The sequence below is a fragment of the Saimiri boliviensis genome, chromosome 14, assembly GCF_048565385.1.
Source record: "Saimiri boliviensis isolate mSaiBol1 chromosome 14, mSaiBol1.pri, whole genome shotgun sequence".
NCBI lineage: Eukaryota > Metazoa > Chordata > Mammalia > Primates > Cebidae > Saimiri > Saimiri boliviensis.
In genome coordinates, this window is record NC_133462.1 from 24,011,549 (window position 1) to 24,036,029 (window position 24,481).

Sequence of the window (24,481 nt, forward strand, 5' to 3'; positions counted from 1 at the left end):
ATGTTTGGCTCAAAACTAGATCCTGGAAACAAATTGAAAAAAATCCTCTACATCCTGAGATGCCTGCTGTCTAAATTTTGGGTAACTATGTAAATTATTTCAAGAGATGTGCTTTTCATTGTTGGTGATATAAGGTCTCAAAGCCAGATACCAAACTGTGAAGGTCACATCTCCAGAGACCTTCAGCACTAGTCAGCAAACTTTTCCTGTAAATGACCAAATAGTAAATATTTTAGATTTTGTGGGCCATGCAGGCTCCATCACAACTGCTCAGCTCTGCTGTTTGGAGCTATAAATATATAAACAAATGAGCATGGCCGTGTTCCAATAAAACTTTATTTATGGGCACTGACATGTGACTTTAATGTAGTTTTTACATGCTATAAAATATTGAACTTCTTTTTTTCCCCTCTCAACCATTGTAAAATGTAAAAACCATTCTTAGCTCATAGGCCATCTCAAAACAGGTGGCAGGCCTGATTTGGCCCGTGGGCTGTGTTTTGCTGACCCTGTTTTATAGGCTAACAATTATCAAGGGCTGGACTTAGAAATGCAGACCAATAGTGATAGAAACTGTGACCCAGTGAGTCAGGAAGGCATAAACAGTAGTGAATGGACCTCCTTGTTCAGAAAGGATGGCTCTCCATTGTGACTTAAGGTTGTAAGCTTTGATGTCAGTTTTGGTGGATACAGATTATCTCATTTCATGCTTAATATTGGAGCAAATCCAAACTCCTTTTAGCTTGTACATTCTGTAATTCCATAACCATTAGGACCCTTTCGTATGCAAGTGAGAAAAACGTAATGCCAGTTGACTCAAGGGAAGAAAATCAAATGTATCAACTGACATTAGTGGAAAATACAGCAGCATGCACAGCTTCAGGTATAGCTAGAGGTAGATGCTGAAGCAATATTAACCGAGATCAGTCTCCACTCGCTTAGTCTCTTGGTTCTGATCTCTGCTTGGTTTCGCGGCCAACTCCGGGCTTACCCTGTCCGCACAGTTAGCACTCACACTGGACAGAGAGTTGCTATGTCTTGAATAAGTCTCCTCCAACATTCTGATGTTTCCAAAGTGATCATGTTAAGAAGTGGGGTCTTTACGAGGTGATTAGGCTGTCCTCCCTCGGAAACAGATTAGAGCCTTTATCAAAAGGGCTTGCAGAGCTCTTTTGCCATATGAGGATATGCAGTAAGAGGACCCTCAGCAGACGCCGGTGCCTTTTGTGGACTTCCCAGTCTCCAGAATTGTGAGAAATAAATCTCTGTCCTTTATAAATTACTCAGTCTCTCATATACTGTTATGGTAGCACAAAACAGGCTGACATGGGTGTCTTATTTTCTTTTTTCTTTTCTTTTTTTTTTTGAGACAGAGTTTCGCTCTTGTTACCCAGGCTGGAGTGCAATGGCACGATCTCGGCTCACCGCAACCTCCGCCTCCCGGGTTCAGGCAATTCTCCTGCCTCAGCCTCCCGTGTAGCTGGGATTACAGGCATGCACCACCATGCCCAGCTAATTTTTTGTATTTTTAGTAGAGACGGGGTTTCACCATGTTGACCAGGATGGTCTCGATCTCTCAACCTCGTGATTCACCCGCCTCGGCCTCTCAAAGTGCTGGGATTACAGGCATGAGCCACCGCGCCCGGCCTGGTGTCTTATTTTCAACAGTGCCAGCAAAGTCCTGGGCTGCACTGTCTTTGGCCTGCCCGGATGACATACGTCCCTCTGAACTCGATCACTGTGCCTTAGGCAATGAAATGCCGTGATAGGTTGCATGCCCACATCCCCACTCTGCTGTAGGAAGAAGAGGAAGGCAAATTCCTCACAAACACAGACTGAAAGCGAGGAAGGGGTGCCCCCCAACAGCTGCAGCATTCTCCCCAAAAGAAAGTAGAGTAAATTCAGGAGAGGCGAAAAAGAAACAGCAGACACTCATTGGAAATGCCTTCTTGAGAGGGCCGCTAGATTATGAAATTGGATGTGACCCACAGTTTATCTGAGCTGGCAGCAGGGCACCATGTGTGTGGACTTCATCTGGTTGCTCTTGAGACAGAGAATAAACTGAGAAGCTGTGATGGTCTTTGGATTTTTAAATCCGACATCCCCGCAGACCAATCAAAAGAAACCAGAGGACCACCTTCAGGTGGTCAGTGGCTCCTGGTGATAAGTAAAAAACAGGGAAACGTAATGCAAACACTCACCTGATGTGCCATCATTTCATAGCAGAAAGACCATTTTACACCCTAAGGGTAGCTATGATGAACTCTCAGAATAAAGGACGGTCCAGCCCAAAGGACTGTTGGCCACCATCACATGGGTTGGGACCCCCAGGAAGCAGGCTCTGAGGTGGAGATTATTGTGCAGAACGTTTAGGAGGCAATGCTCTTGTGACCAGGCCTGCAGCGAAAGGAAGGAGGCGGGCTGAGCTGAGGGAGAAGTTGGGCTGCATTGTAGTCTCAAGGAGGTCTAAGCCAAAGTGTAGGGACTTCTAGAGATGGAGTTGCCTGAAGGCAACTCTGAAGAGTTGTTCTGAGACAAGCCAGGGTGTGAGCTGTCTTAGTTCACTGGGGACACAATCACACAGTACCACAGACTTTTTTCTTACAGTTCTGGAGGCTGGAAGTCCAAGACCAGGGTGGCAGCGTGGTCGGATCCTGGCAAGGGCCATTTCCAGGTTGTACCCTGTCCATGTCTCATTACATCCTCGCTTGGTGGGAAGACAGCGAAAAAGCTCTGGAGGTCTCTTTTCTAAGGACACTTATCCCATTAATGAGGACTCCATGCTCGAGACCTAATCATCTCCCAAAGTCCCCGTCTCCTAATACTATCGGAGATAGTTTGGCTGTGTCCGCATCCAAATCTCACCTTGAACTGTAGCTCCTGTAATTCCCATGTCTTGTAGGAGGGAACTAGTGGGAGATAACTGAATCATGGGGGTAGTTTCTTCTATACTGTTTTCACGGTAGTGGATAAGTCTCACCAGATCTGATGGTTTTATAAGGGGAAACCCCTTTCATCTGGCCCTCATTCTCTCTTGCCTGCTGCCATATGAGATGTGCCTTTCAACTTCCGACATGATCGTGAAGCCTCCCCAGCCATGTGGAACTATGCGTTCATTACACCTCTTTTTCTTTATAAATTACCCACCTGGGGTATGTCCTTATCAATGGCATGAAAATAGACGGGTACACCATCACAGTGTGAGTTAGGGTTTTAGTGTATGAATTGGGGGAGGGCAGTGACATCTAGTCTACATAACGATGACTTTCTAGCATGGTTGGAAAGAGCTGCCCTGTGGGTGGGACATGTGGGGGAGGTCATCTCACCTTAGAATCTGAGGTTCAGGATGTGTGACTGCTGTATGTATCTTGGACTGGATTTAAGGTATCAGAAAACGTGCACAGCCAAGTAGAAGCTTCTCACCAAGACTCATGTGAGACTTCTCTCTGGATGACCAGAGGCAAGGCCCGTGGGGAAGGAAGAACAAAACACTTTCTGCTGTGAAAACCTTTACCTGTAAGCTCAGCTGGAGTCATGAGTCTTCCAAGGAGCAAGCAAAGGGTCAGGTGAGGCTACTATGGGGGATCCATCAACACAGAGCGAAGTGCAGAGCCTGGCAGGCCTTGTGCAGATTGAGACAGATGGGAGGAGAAAAGGCAGCCCGGGAGACCGAAGGAGGCCTTTCCAGCTCTGGAGGCCCAGGCAGTTCAGGAAGAGGCACTCTCTGGCTCCCGTCGAAGGGCTCATTGTGTACATAGCACACCCTCCTTCGTTATTTTCCAGTATCCTCAGGGTACCCCTCTGAGTCACGTCAAGCAGGCGTTACGATTCCCATTTCATAGATGAGAAAACTGAAGCTCAGAGATGGAAAGTTAAGGTCTTCAGGCTCCACATCCAGAGTATCATTCCCCACTAGGTATGATGACTTTCTTTAGGATCGTGGACTCAGAAAAGCATCTGCAGTGGGCCATTTAGACCACGTGGGACCAGAGAGCCTTGGTGAGGAGCAGGTTTTTAGGGCTGTCAGGAGCACTTTTTGGAGGGTCAGAAAAACAGAGACAAGCACAGGCAGATCAAGAGCCGCACTCCTAGGTCTTGGGCCAAACCGGAGGGTACCGAGAAAAAGAGAGGCCTCTGCGGAGACAGAGGGCTTCGAATTCCCTAGATTTCCTCCTGAATGGAGCAAGCGGGAATCTGTCTCACAGCCAGGCTCAGCCTCGTTCCGACGTGTGAAGACATTAAGCACAGAAAGCCCTTGAGTCACCAGAGATGTCCTGACTCTGAGCTAAGGGCCGGGCTGCTAGGAAAGCCGTCTGCTCTCCCAGGAGTACAGTGACTCAGAGATCCAGGCTGGAAGCCCTGCTGTGGGGGCAGAGGGACCCTTTGCCCCAAGATTCTGGGCCTCTCCACAGGGCTGGTGAGTGCAAGCAGGAGGGAGTGACAGTACTGGTGAGGAATGAAATTGCAGCGGCTGTGTGATGCTATAAATATTTGGTTTGAAACAGCAGAGACATTCGAGATAAAAGTTAAATAGAAATAAAAGCAGTCAGATGTTTATTATATGTTGCCATAAAATTCAAGAGCAGCCTAAAAAGGCAGATCAGGATTTGTTTAACAAATAAGAGAGGAGAATGAAGGAGGTAGAGGTTTGACTGGGGAAGGGTGTGTTTGCCGGAATCTGGACAGTGACAGATCCGAAAGTGAGAATGACTCGGCCCTTGGACTTGGAGGATGGGTGTCCTTGGGTGGCTGAGAAGCCAGGGATTTCCCTAGGTCTCAAGGCCTTAAAGAGATGCACATGTCCCCTGGCTGTCTGCATTTCCTGCCCGTTACAGGGGGTAAGCCCCAAGGGGAGAACAGGGCGAGAGAGCTTGGGGAGCTGAATTCTGGGAGCTCAGGCAATGCAGAAGCGCAGTGTACCTAAGGATGGCCGGGGAGAGACAGTGCTGGTGCTGTGAGGCTGACAGCACCTTTTTATCAGTCCTGCTCCCTCGCCATAGCCAGCTCCTCAGGGCACCATCAGATTTTAGGCAGCACTCAAGGGAGGCACTGGTCCAGAGGATCACAAAATGACTCAGCTAGAAGGGCCTTTACAGAGCTCTGTGCTAGTCCAGGAGGTGGCAAGCTTTTTCTGTAAAGGGCTAGCCAGCAAATATTTTTCGTTTTCTGAGTCACTTCATCTCACTTTGCTCTTGCAGCATGACAGCCCCCATAGCCCATCTGTAAATAAATGGGAGAGGCTGGGTTCCAATAAAACTTTATTTACAAATGCAGGCTGGCCAGGTGTGGTGGCTGAGTGTGTAATCCCAGTACTTTGGGAGGCCGAGGTGGGTGGATCACCTGAGGTCAGGAGTTCGAGACCAGCCTCGCCAAGATGGTGAAACCTTGCTTCTACTAAAAATACAAAAATTAGCTGGGCATGGTGGCGGGCACCTGTAATCCCAGCTACTCGGGAGGCTGAGGCAGGAGAATAATTGCTTAAACCCGAGAGGTGGAGGTTGCAGTTAGTCGAGATTGTGCCATTTGCACTCTGGCCTGGGTGACAAAGCAAAACATCACACACACACACACACACACACACACACACACACACACACACACACACAAAGCAGGCTATAGTGTACTAACCCCTGTTCTAGAGTCTTCATTTTACACATAGGGAGACTGAAGTTCAGAGAGGCAGAGAAAATTTTCCAAATTCTCCCAGCCAACTAGTGATGGAGCTAGGAGAAGACCCAAGGAGCCCAGGGAGCTGGTTCAGTGTAGTTTCCTTTGCATGGGGCCACACATTACATGCAATGAGAGACTCTGGCCATTCTTGTATCTTCATGCCACATTGTACCTGGCTTGCTCCCATGGGCTAAAGATTAGAAGGGCTAGAATCAACAATTAGAATGACTGGGTCTGTCTATTCCTAAAATAAAAATCTGGAGACATATTTTTTCTGATTTGCTGAATAGCTCTCTGCTGTGTTTTCTTTTTTCTTTTTTTAGAGACAGAGTGTTGCTCTGTTACCCAAGCTGAAGGGCGGTGGTGCAATCATAGCTCACTGTAGCCTCAACCCCCTGTGCTCAAACAATCCTCCCGCCTCAACCTCCCCGGTACTGGGACTACAAAATGGACTCTTGCTACGCTGCCCAGGCTGGTCTCGATCTCCTGGCCTCAAATGTTCCTCCTATCTCAGCCTCCCAACATGCTAGGATTACAGGCATGAGCCACTGTGCCTGGTCTCTGCTATATTTTTGACAGCAAACCATGCAAAGTGAAGGTCCAGAGGACCCACTCCCTGATAATATTGTAAGCATAATAAAGAACCTTGTGGAATCTATAGTTTGTGGTACGGTGATCCCAGTATTATTTGAATTTCCATACTCGGGGGGCACAGTATCCCTGGCAACTTGGTAGAAAGCAGGTTTTTCACCATGGTCCAAGGTCATGCCTTCACTTCTGGAATTTGGTTACTGTTGGCAACTTTTTGGTAAACATTTTTGGGAGGCGAAGGTGGAAGGTTAGCTTGAGGTCATGAGGTCCAGCATGGGCAACATAGTGAGACCCCATATCTACTAAAAATACAAAAATTAGCTGGATGTGGTAGTGTGCACCTGTAGTCCCAGCTATTCGGGAGGGTGAGGTAGGAGGACTGCTTGAGCCCAGGAGGTGGAGGCTGCAGGAAGCAATGTTAGTGCCATTGCACTCCAGCCTGGGCAACAGAGCAAGGCCCTATCTCCTAAGAAAAAGAAAGACTTAAATAAATAAATAAATAAATAAATAAATAATTGACATCAAGATATTGTGCATTCTATCACAGGTTGGTGGAACTAATTCAGGGAAACAGCAGGAGGAGAAATTAGAAAGTATGTGCAGCTGCCTCCTCTATTCAAAGGCAATCTCTACAATGTCCCTTCTTTGGGTCCCTGCCACTCCTACCCAGGCCTTTGCTGGGGCCATTCTGCTGCTGGGAAACCTAACCTGTTCCTCCCTGTGTCTCTCAGTGCCATCATTATTTCTTTCTCTTTCTTTCTTTCTTTCTTTCTTTCTTTCTTTCTTTCTTTCTTTCTTTCTCTCTCTCTCTCTTTCTTTCTTTCTTTCTCTTTCTTTCTTTTTAAGGAGTCTGGCTCCGTCACCTAGGCTGGAGTGCAGTGGTGAGATTTCAACTCACTGCAACCTCCACTTCCTTGGCTCAAGCAATTCTCGTGCTTCAGTCTCCTGAATAGCTGGGACTACAGGTCTGTTTCACCATGCCTGGCTAATGTTTTTTATTTTTATTTTTAATTTTTATTTTTTGTAAAGACGGGGCTTCACCAGGCTGGTCTTGAACTCCTGATCTCAAGCCATCTGCCTGTCTTGGCCTCCCAAAATGCTGGGATTACAGGCATGAGCCACTGTGCCCAGCCCCATCATTCTTTAAATCTATCTGCAGCTCACTCCCCAAGACATTCCTAGGAAAGCCTGGGAGGTGTTATTGCTGTTTTACAGACCTAGCACCACACCAAGAGTTGAAGTTACTTACCCTAGGTCATCCTGCCAGGAAGTGGTAAACCTGGGATTTGAATCGGGCCTCGTGACTGGTGGTGGTAAACCTGGGATTTGAATTGGGCCTCGTGGCTGGTGGTGGTAAAGCTGGGATTTGAATCGGACCTCGTGGCTGGTGGTGGTAAACCTGGGATTTGAATCGGGCCTCGTGGCTGGTGGTGGTAAAGCTGGGGTTTGAATCTGGCCTCGTGGCTGGTGACTTTGTTCTGAAGCACTGCACTGTGGACACTGCCTCTGAATCAAGGAACTTACTCAGTGCCCAGGAAATGTGTATTGAATCTGAACCTGGGACTTTGTAGCAGTTGGGCACTGAGGCAACTAAGTGTGGATCATCTATCTTGGAAAACGTGTTATCTTGTCTAATAAAGATAAGGCATGTGCCGTGCACAGTGCCAATTCAAGCGGATGAGTGAGGAGACCTGTGTGTGCCGTGTGGTGTGGGTGTCGGGGAGAAAGGAAGAAACGGAGAGAGGAATAATGGGCTCTGTAACCTCCAACTTCAAACCAGGGGCTGCCAGTGGCTGGCAGAGTCCGACTGAATGACATGGGGTCTGGGCTTGATTCTTGGTTCCTGCCGTCTGCCTGGAGGCCCCTTTGGAGCCCAGTGTTCTCAGGATAACACGGTGGTGAGGTGGAGAGGAATCACACAGCTGTCACCAGGAAATGTCTGCCAGTCCAGGGTCAGGAAAGTGAAGAGAAGCCTGGGCCTCAGAGGGTGACTGACAGGAGACATGCCAGGGCTGGAGGCTGGTGTCCAGGGAATTGGTGGGAGAATAGGCCAGGGCAGGGGGAGGCTGGAGAAGGCAGTTGGGATGGTAGGGAGAGATGCAGGCAGACCAAGCTAGGGCGGAATTCTTGGTAGTACAGCTGGCAGAAGGGGCTGGCTGGAGAGGAACTTAATGATCGGAGCAAGCAGCCGCCTGCACAGCTACCAGCCTGATGCCCTGGCAGTGCCCAACAGTGTGTCATGGGGACAAATGCAAGCTGCCATGTGCCATCCCAAAGCCCTGTGCTGGCAGGCTGGTTGGTGTCCGCCCCGTCACAGAAAGGATGAAGGCACACTCTGAGGCAGTGTTTTAATGTTCCTCAGTCGTGCCAGAGCTCAGAGAGAAATGAAAGGACCTGCGTCTGGTAATGAGGCACATGCCAAGCCCAGGTAGATCCTCGGAAGAGCTGGGATGCCCTGCCTTAGGTGCTGGGTCACTCCAACTTGGAAAAGTTCTGACTTCAGTCAAAAGACTCTTTCTTCGGTGTAGAAAATGGACACGACAGAAACTTGACATTTAATAAGAAAACACCTTCATTTTTAACCCCCTTCAGGTAGATTAATTAATTCTGAAAAGGTGTTCTGAATCAAATATCTAACAGATTGTTCATAAATCAGACTTTGGTGGGAAGCTTGTGATTTTGAAGTGGTCACAAACAGTTCTGAAGGGTGACTTTTTTAGAACGTGAATAACTGGGAAAAGCCAGGAATGCATCCCGGGGTGGGGGGTTCCCAACCATGCTTTCACAGGTGCGGGTGGCAGCTCTCACAGCCTGGTGCCCTGGCGTCTTCTCTGCACCTTGATCACAGCTTGCTTGCATGGAACATTAGCTCCGCTCAGCTCACCTCCTCTGCCGGCTCTTCATGGGATTTCTCTCTGCACTGGAGCAGCCTGGGTGAGATCCCAAATCCACAAATCCTCTCCAGGGTCATGTTTGCTACCTAAGCCAGCCTTTTTAACATGTCATGGAAGCCTCCAAAGGCCCCCTCCCCCCACCGCAGCCATTGACCACAGGTCTGGCTTCTACTCAATCTGGAGGAGCTCATGGGGCTGGAAGCCAGCTTACTCCATGGGCTCACTTGGAGAGCACAATACAGAATGGAAAACAGGCAAGGACCACAGGGAGAATGAACTTGGCCTGCTGCCTTTTGAGTTTGCCCCAGCTGGTTTGGAGACAGGTTTGCTTAATGATCCCCAGAGTCGTTTCTGCTATTTCTTCAGGGGCGCAAGCTGAATTTTTAGTGATGTCACCGGCTTCTTTGGAGGGCAATGTTTCTGAATTCTGTCTCCCAGGCTGAGCAAAATGAGGACATTCTAAACCACAAACAACCACAACCTTAAACCAAACCTTACACGGATCAAATTCCATATTTGATCTGACATTACCAATTCATGACCTTGTAGGTAATGAATTTCCTTCAGTTACCTTTTTTATAGAGTCTCCTTGGGCGCAGGATCCACCTAGCAGGAGTCAGCCATGGCTCTCTTAGCACAGTACTCTGCTCTTCTGGGAACGCCTCTGTCACCACCCACCATCTGCCTGTTTCCCAGGGATCAGCCGTGTTTGTCTCACATGACACATTCCCTGGCCACAGTTTACTGGCTCAGCAAAGGACTCATGATCAAGCTGAGCCAATCATGTGCTTGCTTGAGAACCTTGACGTGAAACTGAGTGAAAGGGGTCATTTTCTTTTTAAGTTGCACTGAAGGTATTGAAACAAGGAGTGCTGGTAATTTGTTTTGTTTTAACCACAAAGAAAAATTAAATGGCCACCACAGGGAGTAGGGCTGAGAAGCAAACATTCAGAGTTAAGAAGGAATGAGAGACAGAGGCCACTGGTGGTGTTGGAATGTGGGGTCCCTGTTGCTCTTGAAGCCCAGCCGCATTCTGGAGAATGTGTTCTGAGCCACTCCAACATCCCGGTATTAACAGCCTTCCTTTCTTACCCTCCTCTGAGTTGCAGCCAAAAGCTCTCTGGTCCCTTAGAAACCCCAACAGCCTCTCCATCTTATGCTAAGCTGGAGTTTGCTGCTGTCCTCGTCTCTTGCTCATGGACATCTGGAGAATGTCAGAACCAGAGGAAAGAATGACAAAGTCGCTGGATGCCAGATTCTTCATCAATGCCGCAAGATGTCTCTGGCCTCACTTAGCATAACGGCAGAGCCTTAAGTGAACCCATGCTTCCTGGATCCCCGCTTAGCCTTGTCCTTCCTGCTGGGGGGTGAGCATGAGAGAGGGGGCCCCCTGGCTAAGAGACTTGGCAGGGGTGATGACAGCATGCTCAGCGGGATAGAGCCATCAGACTGTGGCTGTCATCGGGAAAGACAGAGACGTTTCTGCTTACAACTTTGAGGCTTCCAAACTTTGCCTGGTATGAGAGAGTGTTTCTTCCACCTTAAACTATATGATGGAAAGATATGTGAGAATAGAAAAAAAAAAGTGTGGGTTGCTATGGAACTGCAAATCCCTGATAGAAGTCTTCCTCTGAAGCACATCCTGCTTCGACGAGACCACCCAGCGAGTCTCAGAGCAAGATGGAGTGGCTCTCTCCAATGCTCTCGTTGGCTGCTAACTTCTTTCCACCAGGCCCTATGTGGCGGCCCCTCTCATAGCCATCGCCCTCAGGATTTGAATCACTCCCCCTAGTCACCACGCTAGGAGAAAACAAAAGCCTCATTTGAAGTCTCTCCTGACTGCTTTCCTTCAGAAGCTGGCCCGCAATGCCTCGGCGAGGGCTGGCAGGCGAGCCGACTAGCCCCTGCCGGACAACTGTCAGGTTGGTTGAAGGATATTAGAGGGAAGTTGATCATGTGTCAACGTTTCTCAGCGCCCACTCGCATCAGGGAAGTGATACAGCTGTCACTGTGGCCGACGAGGCGGCTGGCAGAACAGGCCACGTTCACCAACCCAGCTGTCCAATTAGATGCAAGGGCCCGACCCTCAGGTGTGCAGGAGACAGGGAAGGAGGGCTGAGGAGGGCATCACTCCCAGCGGTCTCTGCAGCCTTTGGAGGCTCCTGGGCTGCCTCCCTGGCTGCCTGTGTCCTGCTGAACAGAACAGGGACGCAGGGACGTTCAGCCCGGTGATGCTGGCGCCTTCATTCAATCCTGCTCCCCTCTGCATGTCTTTATCCTCTTCCCTCTCTCTCTCCCTTCATTCCTTCCATCCTCCTTCCTCCCTGCCTTCCTCTCTTCCTGTCTCTTGGGGTGAGTTATGTGATGAGAATATAAAGAAAAGTGCCTAGAACTCCTCTGGAGAAACAGTAGGAAATATGTGAGGTTTGATTAGACGCTGAAAGAAAACCAAACTGTGGCAGAGAACTCTTTAGTGCTTTGTTCTCAGTGCTTTTAAGAACGCCAGTGTGGTGTTTGATTAAATAACATCATCAATTTGGAAACAATGCTCAGTGTGATAACATGGGAGAGTGTTGTTGAAAACACTGCTATTTTTTTTTTTCGATTTTCTATCAGATTGTATTTTTTCATTTATTTTCTATTTAACTTTTATTTTCGGTTCAAGGGTACGAGTGCAGGTTTGTTACATTGGTAAACTCATGTCGTGGGAGTTTGTTGTACATTTTATTCCGTCACCCAGATTATTTATTTATTTATTTATTTGAGACAAGAGTCTCGCTCTGTCACCCAGGCTGGAGTACAGTGGCACCATCTTGGCTTACTGCAACCTCCGCTTCCTGGGTTCAAGTGATACCCCTGCCTTAGCCTCCCAAGTAGCTGGGATTACAGGCATGCGCAACTGCGTTCAGCTAAGTTTTGTATTTTTAGTAGAGATGGGGTCTCACCTTTTTGGCAAGGCTGGTCATGAACTCCTGACCTCAAACGATCTGCCTGCCTCGGCCTCCCACAGTGCTGGGATTACAGGTGTGAGCCACCAAGCCCGGCCCCATCACCCAGATTATGAAGCCTAATACCCACTAGTTATTTTTCCTGATCCTCTCCCTCCTCCACCATCCATTCTTTGTGAGTGTTCCCTTCTACGGGTCTATATGTTCTCAAAACTTAGCTCCCTCTTATAAATGAGAACATGCATGTGTCTTTATAATAGAATGATTTATTTTTATTTATTTATTTTATTTATTTATTTATTTATTTATTTATTTTGAGATGGAGTTTTGCTCTTGTTACCCAGGCTGGAGTGCAATGACCCAATCTTGGCTCACCGCAACCTCCGCGTCCTGGGTTCAAGTGATTCTCCTGCCTCAGCCACCCCAGTAGCTGGGATTACAGGCATGTGCCACCACGCTTGGCTAATTTTTTGTATTTTTAGTAGAGACGGGGTTTCACCATGTTGGCCAGGATGGTCTCGATCTCTTGACCTTGTGATCTACCTGCCTCGGTCTCCCAAAGTGCTGGGATTACAGATGTGAGCCACCGCGCCCAGCCGTGATTTATATTCTATAGGGTTTATAGAATGGGATTGCTGTGTCAAATGATAGTTCTGTTTTTAGGTTTTTGAGGAATCACCACAGTGCTTTAACTAATTTACACCCCACCAATGGTGTATAAGTGTTCCTGTTTCTCCACAGTCTCGCCAGCATCTGTTAGCTTTTGGCTTTTTAGTAATAGCCAATCTGACTGGTGTGAGATGGTATCTCATTGTGGTTTTGATTTGCATTTCTCTAATGATTAGTGACGTTGAGCTTTTTTTCTTATGATTGCTGGCCACATGTATGTCTTCTTTGGATAAGTGTCTATTCATCTCCTTTGCCCACTTTTCAATAAGATTGAAAACACTGAAAAATTGTCTGTTCACGTCCCTTGCCCACTTTTTAAAAAGGTTGAAGACGATTATGGTCTTTCTCTTCAAAAATAATAAATAACTGGGCCGGCTCCTGTCTTTGCAGTACTTTGGGAGGCTGAGGTGGATGGATTGCTTGAGGCCAGGAGTTCAAGACCAGCAACATAGCCAGACTCTGTCTCTACAAAAATTTTTTTAAAAATTGAAAATTACCCCAGCATGGTGGTGCATACCTGTGATCTCAGCTATTCATGCAGCTGAGGTAGAAAGATCTCTTGAGCCCAAGAAGTAGAGGCTACAGTGAGCCATGATCACACAGCTACAGTCCAGCCTGGGCAACAGAATGAGACCTTGTCTCAAAATAAAATAAAAATAAATCAAGGCATCATAAGTCAGCAGAGTCTTTGTGTATTTTGGGGAAGCAACAGCATGTCCTTGGGGGCAAGTCCATAATGGAGACTGTGGTTTCAGGCCTTACCTCTGCCCTGCTTTGTTCTCTAAGCCCGGGACAAGGATCCAGTGTGTGCCTAAAAGGCCCAGGGGCATTCTTCTTTCTCTCTGTTGAGAGGTGTCCGGACATAGGCACAAACACACTCATCATTTGCATTAGGCTTTGTACTAGAAACTTCCCCACCCCTTAGTCCCTTTGCCTTTCTCTGGAACCCTATAGAGTGGTCGCCATCCCTCCCATTTTGTAGGAGCAAGAACAAGGAACTGATGGTGTTGCTATCTTTTCCAAATGTATGCAACCAGTACTTGGTAGAAGCCAGATTGAAACTCAGAGTTCTTTATTCCAAGATTCCTGGTTTGATACAGGAACAATTTCATTATATTGAACAAGACTTTAAAGAAGAGCTCTAGCTTCCACTCATTTATTTGAGGCTCTTTTTTCCAACTCTGTGTCCACTCCTAATCTGCTGTGTGACTGGGAGTAGTTGAAGTCCCCAAAGTAATTGTTTCTACAAAAGTCTTTCCAAGAAGTTCCCCCTGAGACCTGAGTTAGCGGGTGGGGTTTTCCTAAGATGTAATCCTTTTAATGAGATTTTAAAGTCCTCATCTTTCTTAAAGAGGGTTTCCTAAGCTAGAGTCCTCATCAATTTTTATACTGGGATCTTGCTGCAGGTTTTCTGGACAGGAAATCCTATCACTATGGGAAACTAAATCTTCACCATATCTCTGGACCGTGCATGCCCACTTGCAGATGTGCCCAGATTATCCTTGGGGTACGGGAGTAACTAACCAAAGCTTTCTGCATGAACATTGTTCTTAGTGTCAGAATATGAAGAGTTTATGTTGCAAATATGCCACTTAGCTGGCTTTCTATTTTATGTTTTCCTTTTTTTTTTTTTTTTTTTTTTTTGAGACAAGGTCTCACTCTGTCACCCAGGCTGAAGTGCAGTGTTACAACCATAACACTGCAGCCTAGACCTCCCTGACAAGTGATCCTCCTGCCTCAGCCTCTTCAGTAGCTGAAACCACAGGCGTGCACAACCATGCCTAGCTAATTGCAGTTACTTATTTATTTATTTAAATATTTATTGTAGAGATAACATGTGGCTGTGTTGCCCAGGCTGAACTTGAACTCCTGGCCTCAAGCCATCTTCCCACCTCAGGCTCCCAAAGTGCTGAGATTTTAGGCATGAGCCTTGTGCCTGGCTGGATTTCCATAGGTAGATCTTTATCCATTAGATGATGATTAGCCCTCCAGCCCATGACTCCCTCTTGTACGCACCCCTCTCCAGCCAGTCAGGGTCACTCATTCTCCCCTTGTTCATTTCTCGCCTCTTAGGACTTTGCTCCTGGAGGTCTGTTCTCCTGGAAGGCCCATCCCCTAAGCTATTATTCCTGTTGTCCCTGCACGCAGCCGGAAGTGTCCTCTTTCCTCCAAACTTCCCTAAGCCTTAGTTTATCCTTTCTTTTCAGCAGTTGTCACTTTTGCCCTAAAGCCACGACTACCCGAATATAGGGGACGAATCCTGTCCTGGGCTGGTGAATTATAGGTGAATTACATCCACTTTCAGAGTCACATGCTACCAAAGCCTACTTACTAGTAATCCATTAGGAGGGTTCTTGGGTTGATGTAATGAAGAATTCATAAATAAAAATTAGCAATATACTCGAGTTTGTGGAGGATTCTTCTACCAAGTCCAGATAGTAGCAGGGCGGAGCTTGCGGTGTACCTGGCCCCAAACACGGCATAGGTCTTTCTGCAACTTTCTGGAAGGCCATTCTATGACCGGTCTCTTAAGTAGATCATGATATGTCAAAGCTGCCAATCTTGCGTTTACAATTTATAAATTGCATTAAACTTCGCATTCTCACCAGTTTGTTGAAGTTTGTTGCTGAGCCCTACAATGGAGACAGGAACGCATTTTTCACTAAAAGTATTATCGACCTCTAAATGAAAATTTGTTTTTGAAGTTGAAGACCTGTTTGCATCGTGATTTCAATATGAATCCTCTTTGCTTCTAATGCTAAAACCAATTTATACTTTATCCCCAAACTGTTGTTCTCGTACAGCCATACTTCATGGGTGATGGTCTGTCAGTGAATTTGTTCTATTTAAATGGCTTGCAACATATTATCAAGGTAAACGCAATAAACTTGCTGGGCTAGTGTTTAGTTTATGAGGCATTGTTTTATAAAATAAAACCAAATGCGTATATGCTTCTCTTCATCTCTCGTAGAGTAAATAATACACAATTTATGTGTGTTACTCGCAACTGGCTGATTTTGTTATTCTCCATTTGTTATTAGCAGATCTTTCACCACGTAAGAATGGGAACGGGAGGGTGAGTGTAAGCCTGAGTCTTGATGGGTAACGGGAAGAAACATTTGGGAAATGTGCCTTCCATCGCCGGACAGCTGATCTTCCCGTTTCACGATGACCCCCTGCCCCCTTAGTGAGGTGTCTGCTGGAGCCATCTCCCCGTCCCATCCACCACTCCAGAGCCAGATCTGTTTGTAGATCTCAACCTCACGATTCCTGTGAGCTGAATGAATGAGCCCCGTGTCCAGGGACCACCCACAATGTTACAAGCCAAACCATAAAAATAGTCATAAATGTAGCTTCAATTTGTCTAGCACCTTTCTACCTAAGAATTTCCAGAAATGCTTTCACTTTTTTATCTCACTTAACCTCACTGACCTCTACCTGGGGTCTCCAGGATTTGGTGGAATTCGTACCTTTAAGAAATCCTCCCCCCGCCCCCTTTCACTCCATTTTTGAGCCATGTAGTATGAGCCAGGCTTCCTACCAGGGACAGCCTGGTACTCACCCTAGTCAGGACCAAACTATGCATTCCCCAAGAGAAACAAAAGGAAAAATCCAGGGTGTGAATGCAAAAAAAAAAAAAAAAAAAGGAAAATATTAAGAAATTCTGTCTTTCAGGCAGGATCTTTTGGAAGAAAAACGTGCACACAAACACACACAACGATCCCTGGGCGTTAAAAATGGCTAATTGTCTTAATTTACTTGCTGTTCCTTTAAAATATGCTAGTTCTGGCCCTGACACTTCTTGATGTCCCGCCTGGACCCTGCATCAAATGCAGCTCACAAACAGGGGGCTTGTATTTTAAAGTGAAGGTTTGAAAAATTAACTGTTCTCCTTCTGCCCTTTCAACTCCCAGATGGAAAATCCCACCCCGATTAGTGAATTGATTTACTCAAAATAAAAACACCACTTTCCACTCTTCTCACCCGATGTTCTTCCCTCGAGGTTTTCTAAAGGGGGTCCTTGGCTGCCCAGAAGGTGAAGTCCTTTGGGATGCTTGGGACTGAATCTGGAGAACAAGCTGGGCTTCCTGCTAGCAACTGGATCTGTGTCACTGTCTTCCCTCTCTTCCCAAGAGCCGTAGCTTTTATCTGACAGACGCAACTGTTCCGGTGGGGTGAGCTCCACTGAGCTCCGCTGAGCATGCACAGGTGTGCAGGTGGGTGGCCAGTGACACCCTCAGACCCGGTGGAACACCCAATTCATGCCAGCATGTGAGGAGGTAGACAGGGCTATGAAGCCTACATATTCACTGGTGGCGAAGTCCTGTGGTCTCAGTTTTTTTGGTGTCCTTCCTATTGATATCTAGCTTAGGAGGCCTATGGTTCTGGGTTTCACGAGGACCTAGAATCGCTGCTCTCACTTAAGGGTGACACGAGAGAAATACAATAGAAATGAACCCTTAGTCTTGGAGGGTGGCGTGGAGAGCCCTGGAAAGGGCTGGGAAACCCGTTCCTTCTCATTCTCTGCTCCATGTGGAGTTGTTCTGTGACCTTTTCTAGTCCTTCCAGATGCTCTCTAACATCTCATATGAGTTTATCTCATCAGTTATGTATCTGATCCTATTCCACGCCCTGAAGGTATTCCCAACCCCAGTTCCATCCTCCAAAGACTGCTTGTCCTAGAAACAGCGGGACAGAGGTCGTCCCCACGCAGAGAGGACCAGGGGAGCGAAGACCCCGGAAACTCCTTTTCTCTGGTACATTCTCCTTCCGTTTTTCCCTACACCCCACCCCCACACTTAATTTTCTTCACAAGACAGCATTGTGTTTGCTTAAAAAAGTATACACAAGCATGCACACATACATCTATATGACATGTAATGTTACGATGATACTTGTTTTAAAAAAGATACGTGTGTATAAGGTTATACGTATTTGGGGTTGTTCTGTAAACATCATCATGCACAATTAATACCCACAGACAGATCACAGCGTGGTTTTCTGTGATTTATAAGACAAGGGAGCTGATGGCTGTCAGCTGGGAGATGCAGTGGCCTGGAGAGAGTAGTGAAGCCCTCTTTGCTTCAGCACAAATGAGAAGCGGGCCATGCCCAGTGCTCAAGGCTGTAATCCCTGTACCTTGGGAGGCCAAGAGGAGACAACCAATTGAAGCCAGAGTTCGAGACCAGCCTGGCCAGCATAGGGAGAATCCCCCTCTCTACAAAATATACGTATTTTTTAAATTATCTGGGTGTGGTGGTGTGCATACTTATAGTACCAGCTACCTGGGATGCTGAGGTAGGAGGATCACTTGCCAGGAGTTCAAGGCTGCAGTGAGCTATGATTGATTGCATCGCTACACTCCAGCCTGGGCAATAGAACAAGACCCTGTGTCTACAAAAATAAGTGGTGGGGGGGAGAGAAAGAAAGAGCAATAGAGCGACAGAGAGAGAGAGAGAGAGAGAGAGAGAGATGAGAGATGAGAGATGTATATCCAATTGTTGCCAGGATAGGCTGAGGCAGGTGAACTATCCAGAAGGAAGATGGAAGGGGCCACCCATTCTCAGCATATGCTGGGCCCTGAGCGCAAAGCCTCCTTGCAGTTTGCTCTCTGGGCACCCCACTGCCTCTCTCTAGTCCGTACCCTGCCTAGAGAGCCGCTCCACACTCTCCCTCAGTTTGCATGGTGCTCCCTCCATGGACTCTCTCTTCCCCTCACTCTGTCCCATCAGAGCCCTTGCCCCCACTATTAATCTGCACTGCTTTGTGCCTTTATTTGCCAAAGTCCCCATCTTTCCATTGACCTGTGAGTCCCACAAAACCTGGTTCAGGGCCTGTTCTGTTCTATACAAATCCTCCCCTGCACTTAGCATGCCACCTGCCCCCTGCAGATGCTCACAAAATGAATGAATAAGGAGAAAAGGAGCCAGCTGGCAGGGCGTTCACGGGGGCAGAGCCCAGGTCTAGCAGCTCTGGAGCCGCTAGGAGAGGCTACCTCCCACGGGAGCTCCGGTGTAGCCTGACACAAGAAGGGCCAGGATGGGCCACGTCCCGGGACTGTGATAGCAAGGTCAAGACTATGAAAGGACAGGATGGAGAAGACAGGTCACCCCACAGGCTGCTGGGTGGCTCAAGAAACTCAGCACCCCTGGAAGGGACCCTGATTCCCTTACCCTTTCCCATGCACTCAGCCAGCCTCAATTTTCAGCGCTCAAGACTCTTCCCCAGTGCAAAACTGCTTGCAGGTGGGCCATAGCTTTGGGGAGACACTCTGTTTTGTTTTGTTTTTGAGATGGAGTCTAGCTCTGTCACCCAGGCTGGAGTGCAATGGCGCGATCTCGGCTCACTGCAACCTCCGCCTCCTGGGTTCAAGCGATTCTCCTACCTCAGCCTCCCGAGTAGCTGGGATTACAGACACCCACCACCACGCCCAGCTAATTTTTGTATTTTTAGTAGAGACAGGGTTTCACTGTGTTGGCCAGGCTGGTCTCAAACTCCTGACCTGCGATCCACCCGCCTCAGCCTCCCAAAGTGCTGGGATTACAAGCGTGAGCCACCATGCCCGGGCCGACGCCCTGTTCTGCACTGTGGCCCATCCAGTGTTTAGATGGCTTGCCACACCAGACCCACAAATCAACCTGGACACCTCTCCCTAACTTGTCTGTATTATGTTCATTTGCTGGGTGGTGATAAATATTAGGATAAAATAAACCAAAGATGGCTGGTGAGGGATCTGGTAGCTATCGTTATGGTTTCCACTGCGGCTGAATGACAGCTTCGCTTGGGAGCAAGCGGTCTCTTTTCACCAAGTAACTTTAGCCTTGGGAAAGATGAACATCAGCTCACTCCGGAGCTATGATGGTCGGTGCCAGTCAGTAAATCAGTCAGATTTTAATTACTGGATGGATGACAGGGTGCGGTGACAGGTTGCAGTCCACGGGAGAGTCTTCCTTCAAAGCCGCTTTAAAACCGGAGAACGCTTCAAGAGGAAAAACCAGATGCAGAGATCAGAGGCCCAGCTCCAGAGGAGGGTGGGTTCCCGTTCCCATCACTTTAACCATTTCCTGCTTGAATGTGGACAGAGCAAGGGGAGCCGGTGGCTGTCCTGATACAGGGAGGTTTCCTTCCTCCCCACCCCAACCCTGCCTTTTCTCTCAGATTTCCTCCTTGCCCTCTTTTTCTTTCAGCCCTGTGATTTTTAATAGGTTCCTACAGCTCTTTGCCTCGGTGGCTGTTTCGTGCCAAGAAAGCCGCGGCAGATTTGTAAAGTGGCAAACCCTGCTAATTAGTTCGATGAAGTTGCCTTTCTGACAGTGGTCCTGGCATCAGCGAAGGTGACATACCTTAGCGACTGCAGCACTGGGGAGACTTCTCCATTGTTCTTCTCCTACTCTTCTGCCCCTGACTACCGATGTCCTGATAATCACCCTTGGTCGGAAATCCCACCCCAAAGCTGCTCGCTGCAGGCCTGGCTCCTGAGAGCGAGGCTCCTGCCTGGTACAGAGACCCCCGCAGACCCTATGACCTTCTTCTCTAGGGATGCTCTGCCCCCAGCACCAGGGAAGAGAGTTCAGGCAAGGCGTCTAGAATATGTGTGTGCGATGTTTCGCCTTGTGTGAGTGGAGCCAGGGGGATGGGACGGGGTGAAGGGAATGACTTGCAGTGACTTTGGGGACATTGGGATGTGCTGTTTCAGGATGTCCTTTTGTAAGACCAAATGAACTTGGCCTCCTGTGGACTGTGAACAATGTGAAGACCAGGACCATTTCCTGGTGAAAGCGATAGACATCATCCCTCCCATAGACACTGTAGCCCAGCCAGGGCTACAGATTCCCTACTGTGACTTCCTTACCTTGCCAATAGGAAAATGGGTCCTGGAGAGGGACGAGGACTATCCTGAGGTCACCCAGCTGGATGAGGGAAGGGGATAGGTTTCCTGCTTCCCATCTTACTCAGTCTCATCCCATTCTGTATTAATCAGCCATCTGCAACATGGCTTGAGTGCAACCCGCATCCTCAATGAGGTTTGAGGGTTGTTTGTTACAAAGCTCACAGCAAACAGGCTTTTCTCACTGGGCCTGTGGGTCGGATGAGGCAACTGTTCTCCAGGCTGCAAGTCAGATTTAGGTCTGCTCCATGTACCTGTCATTCCAAGGCTCAGGCTGAAGGGACAGTGACCACCTGGGGCATGTTCCTCTCCTGGCAGACTGCAAGAGTGACAGAGGGCGAGCCAAGTCACACAGACACATGGAGAGCCTGCGGTTCCCTCACGTCCCCCCAACATCCGTTGGCCAAAGCAGTTACATGCCTAAGTCCAGAGACAAAGAGCCACCTACTCTATTGGGAGGGATGGCAGAGACACACAGATCTGCAACGCTATGAGTGTAAAATCCCGTTACAGGGCGGGAGACAGGTTAAGAAACAACAATCTAATCTATCACATGTTCACCTCTCCCTATCATAACCCAGTGAGCTTTCAAGATGGAAAACTGGATGAAACTGCTTCCTTTTCTCCCAGAAACAATACGCAGTTCCTTATTACTGCCAGGAGAATCTCTAAACTCCTTAGCAGGAAAGCCCATCATGTCGTCCCCACCGTGCCTACCCATTGCCTGAATATCTCCTATATCATATCCGGTCAGTCTTAGACACTCCTTTAGCCAGCCTCCTCTTGACCAGCTCAGAGACAGCCAGAGCCACTGTTCCTTCTAGAAGATGCTCTAGATGACGCAGCCCACAGTGCTCTCATTGCTCCAGGCTGGGGGGCCACTGGCTGAGCTGAATGTTTCCCAGGAATCAGACAAGTTTATTCCCAAACCTGCTTTCCTTGTAATTGTCATTATGCAATTTAGTAAATTGTGCACACTGATCAAATAAGAGGTGAAAAAATTAGATTTTTTCCCCCTATGAAAACTAAGTTGAAGGCTTTAGAAAGACTCCAGAGAGACCAGATCACTGATAAGAGTTCCTGCTAGGGAAGCTACGGTACCATATATATCTGAGGCAAGAAACCATGAAGATAAAGATTCTACATTTAGGTGTCTGCACAAAGGTATCTCCACTTCGTAGAGCCTGAAACTGGAAAAGGTGGATGTTACATCCCAGTGTGGTGTCTGCAAGAACAGGAACATGGAATCCATCTGTGAACTCTGACCTGAAGGCTCTGAATTCAAAAATTTGTGGTCTCTGCATTTTTATGTCCCTCTGTACAAAGGTGGTCTCTATTTCTGTCCCAGCTCATGCAGGGGGGACCTGCTGGCTGCATTTGCTGTAGAGTTAGTAGGAATAGAGTCCGGTAGCTCTTACCTGTTGCCCTCAAAGTTAAATACATCAGAGAGGCCCTCCAGGACTCAGGAACGGTCAGAGCCTGGATGATGGAACCTGTACCTCACGCGAAGAGTTCAGTCTAGCCGTGGGTTTGGGTCACCACTCTCCATCCCACACCATCAGCACAGATGGGCTCTTCTCCTCGTGCTGCCTGTGCCTGCCCAGACAGCCAGGGCCAGAAAGAACAAGTGAGCCTTGGGAATGCTGCCCTGTGGAGCCCACCGCCCCGTGTGTGAGAATTCAGATTCAGTGAACACATCTGCACCTCCTCTTCCAGGAGACAGGCCCCACATGTGCAAGTGAAAAGCCCCTCCCCGGGGGAGCCCTGAAATGCACTTGAACTCTGATTTGTTTTTAGCACTTCACAGTCAGCTTCAAAAAATAATTTTAATATCTAGGCTTCTGTTGGGAGAGCATTGTAATGGAAATACAGTTATCTTCCAAGGATTAAACAGAAACCCACAGTGAACGGAGGTCTCGCCTTGGTCTCTGCACAATTGTAAATATAATTTTTAAAGAAATAAGGTATAATGCAAATGATTATTTATGTCCCGTTTCCCTATTCCAAGTAGAGAAAAACCTAACCAGTGTTTCTGCTTTCCCCCATTTCCTAATTCCTAAAGTAATTTAACAAAAACAAACAAGTAAACTGAAGGGAATGGTAAAATAATCGGTAACTCTCGAAAGAGAACAGCAGTTTCTCAGCTTTTAGATTAATTCATTTTGTTCAATGCAGATGTGTTAAATCTATTCATATCCACATATTCGAGATGAGTTATTTTACTACATTGTTGTGCTGTATAAAATGAGTTATTTTGGTGAATTAAATGCTAGGGTGTAATTTTCAAAGGAAACAGAGGTTTGTAAATGCAGTGCAATGCATGTCAGTGTTTCAATGTGATTATTAAATATTACAGGAAATGCATCTCATGATCATTTACCTTTTTTTCTTTTGTGTTTTTAAAAATGTATATATAGGTTGTGGTGCAAATGGGTATTCCAACTACAAAAATGTCAAAGAAAATGCAACTATCGTCATTCGTGGAATTGTATTTCCTCTTGAAGGATACATATATCCTATTTTGCTAATCTCCATCAAAGAAACTCAAACAACTGAGTGATTGACTCTACCTCAGCACGCTTTACAGCAATGGTGCAAGTGGGTGAGGGAGGGAGGTAATGAAGTTCCATGGGGGAAAAAAAATTTTTTTCATAGAGTATTCAATTTGACAAAATGATGGCTCAGAGAAAGTTAAATAAGTTGATGAATGTATCTGGTATGGATTTATTGCGTATTTCTTGAGTTTGGAATGCCTTGCCTAGACTTGAAAATAAGCTTAGAATGGCGATCATTAAAAAATCTGGAGACAACAGATGCTGGAGAGGATGTGGAGAAATAGGAACCCTTTTACACTGTTGGTGGGAGTGTAAATTAGTTCAACCATTGTGGAAGACAGTGTGGCGATTCCTCAAGGATCTAGAACTAGAAATTCCATTTGACCCAGCTATCCCATTATGGGGTATATACCTAAAGGAATATGAATCGTTCTAGTATAAAGACATGCACATGTGGCACTGTTTACAATAGCAAAGACTTGGAACCAACCCAAATGCCCATCAATGATAGACTGACTAAAGAAAATGTGGCACATATACACCATGGAATACTATGCAACCATAAAAAAGGATGAGTTCATGTCCTTTGCAGGGACATGGATGAAGCTGGAAAGCATCCTTCTCAGCAAACTGACACAGGAACAGAAAACCAAAAACTACATATTCTCACCCATAAGTGAGTGTTGAACAATGAGAACACATAGACACAGGGAGGGGAACATCACATACCTGTCAGTGGGCAGGAGGGCTAGGGGAGGGATAGCAGGGGGGATTGGAGAGATAACATTAGGAGAAATGCCTAATGTAGATGACGGGGGACCAAGCCACCATGGTCCGTGTATACCTGTGTAACAAACCTGCACATTCTGCACATGTACCCCAGAACTTAAACCATATTAATACTACTACTAATAATAAAAAGAAAATAAGCTTAGAGATCTTAGTTCCAGAAGGAAAATGTGGCGGGTGACTTTCCTTCCTATTAGCTCAGTGGCTGAAGTCACTGGCCCGCGGAGGCCACTATTCTGCTCAGCCTAGGCATAGCCACAGAACCCTCCTGAATTCACCATTCCAGGCCATTACTACCAATCCATCACAATGGGCATGAAAATTGAAATATATTTTCCCTCCCAGAATGAGATCAACTTGCCCACTTTATAGCGTAGAGAGCCCTTTTCACCCCCACTCTAGAAATTCTTAAAATCCCGCCACTGCCAGTCATTGTCAAATCAAGTGTCCTGGATCAGCTGTGGCTTTGGGCAGCGG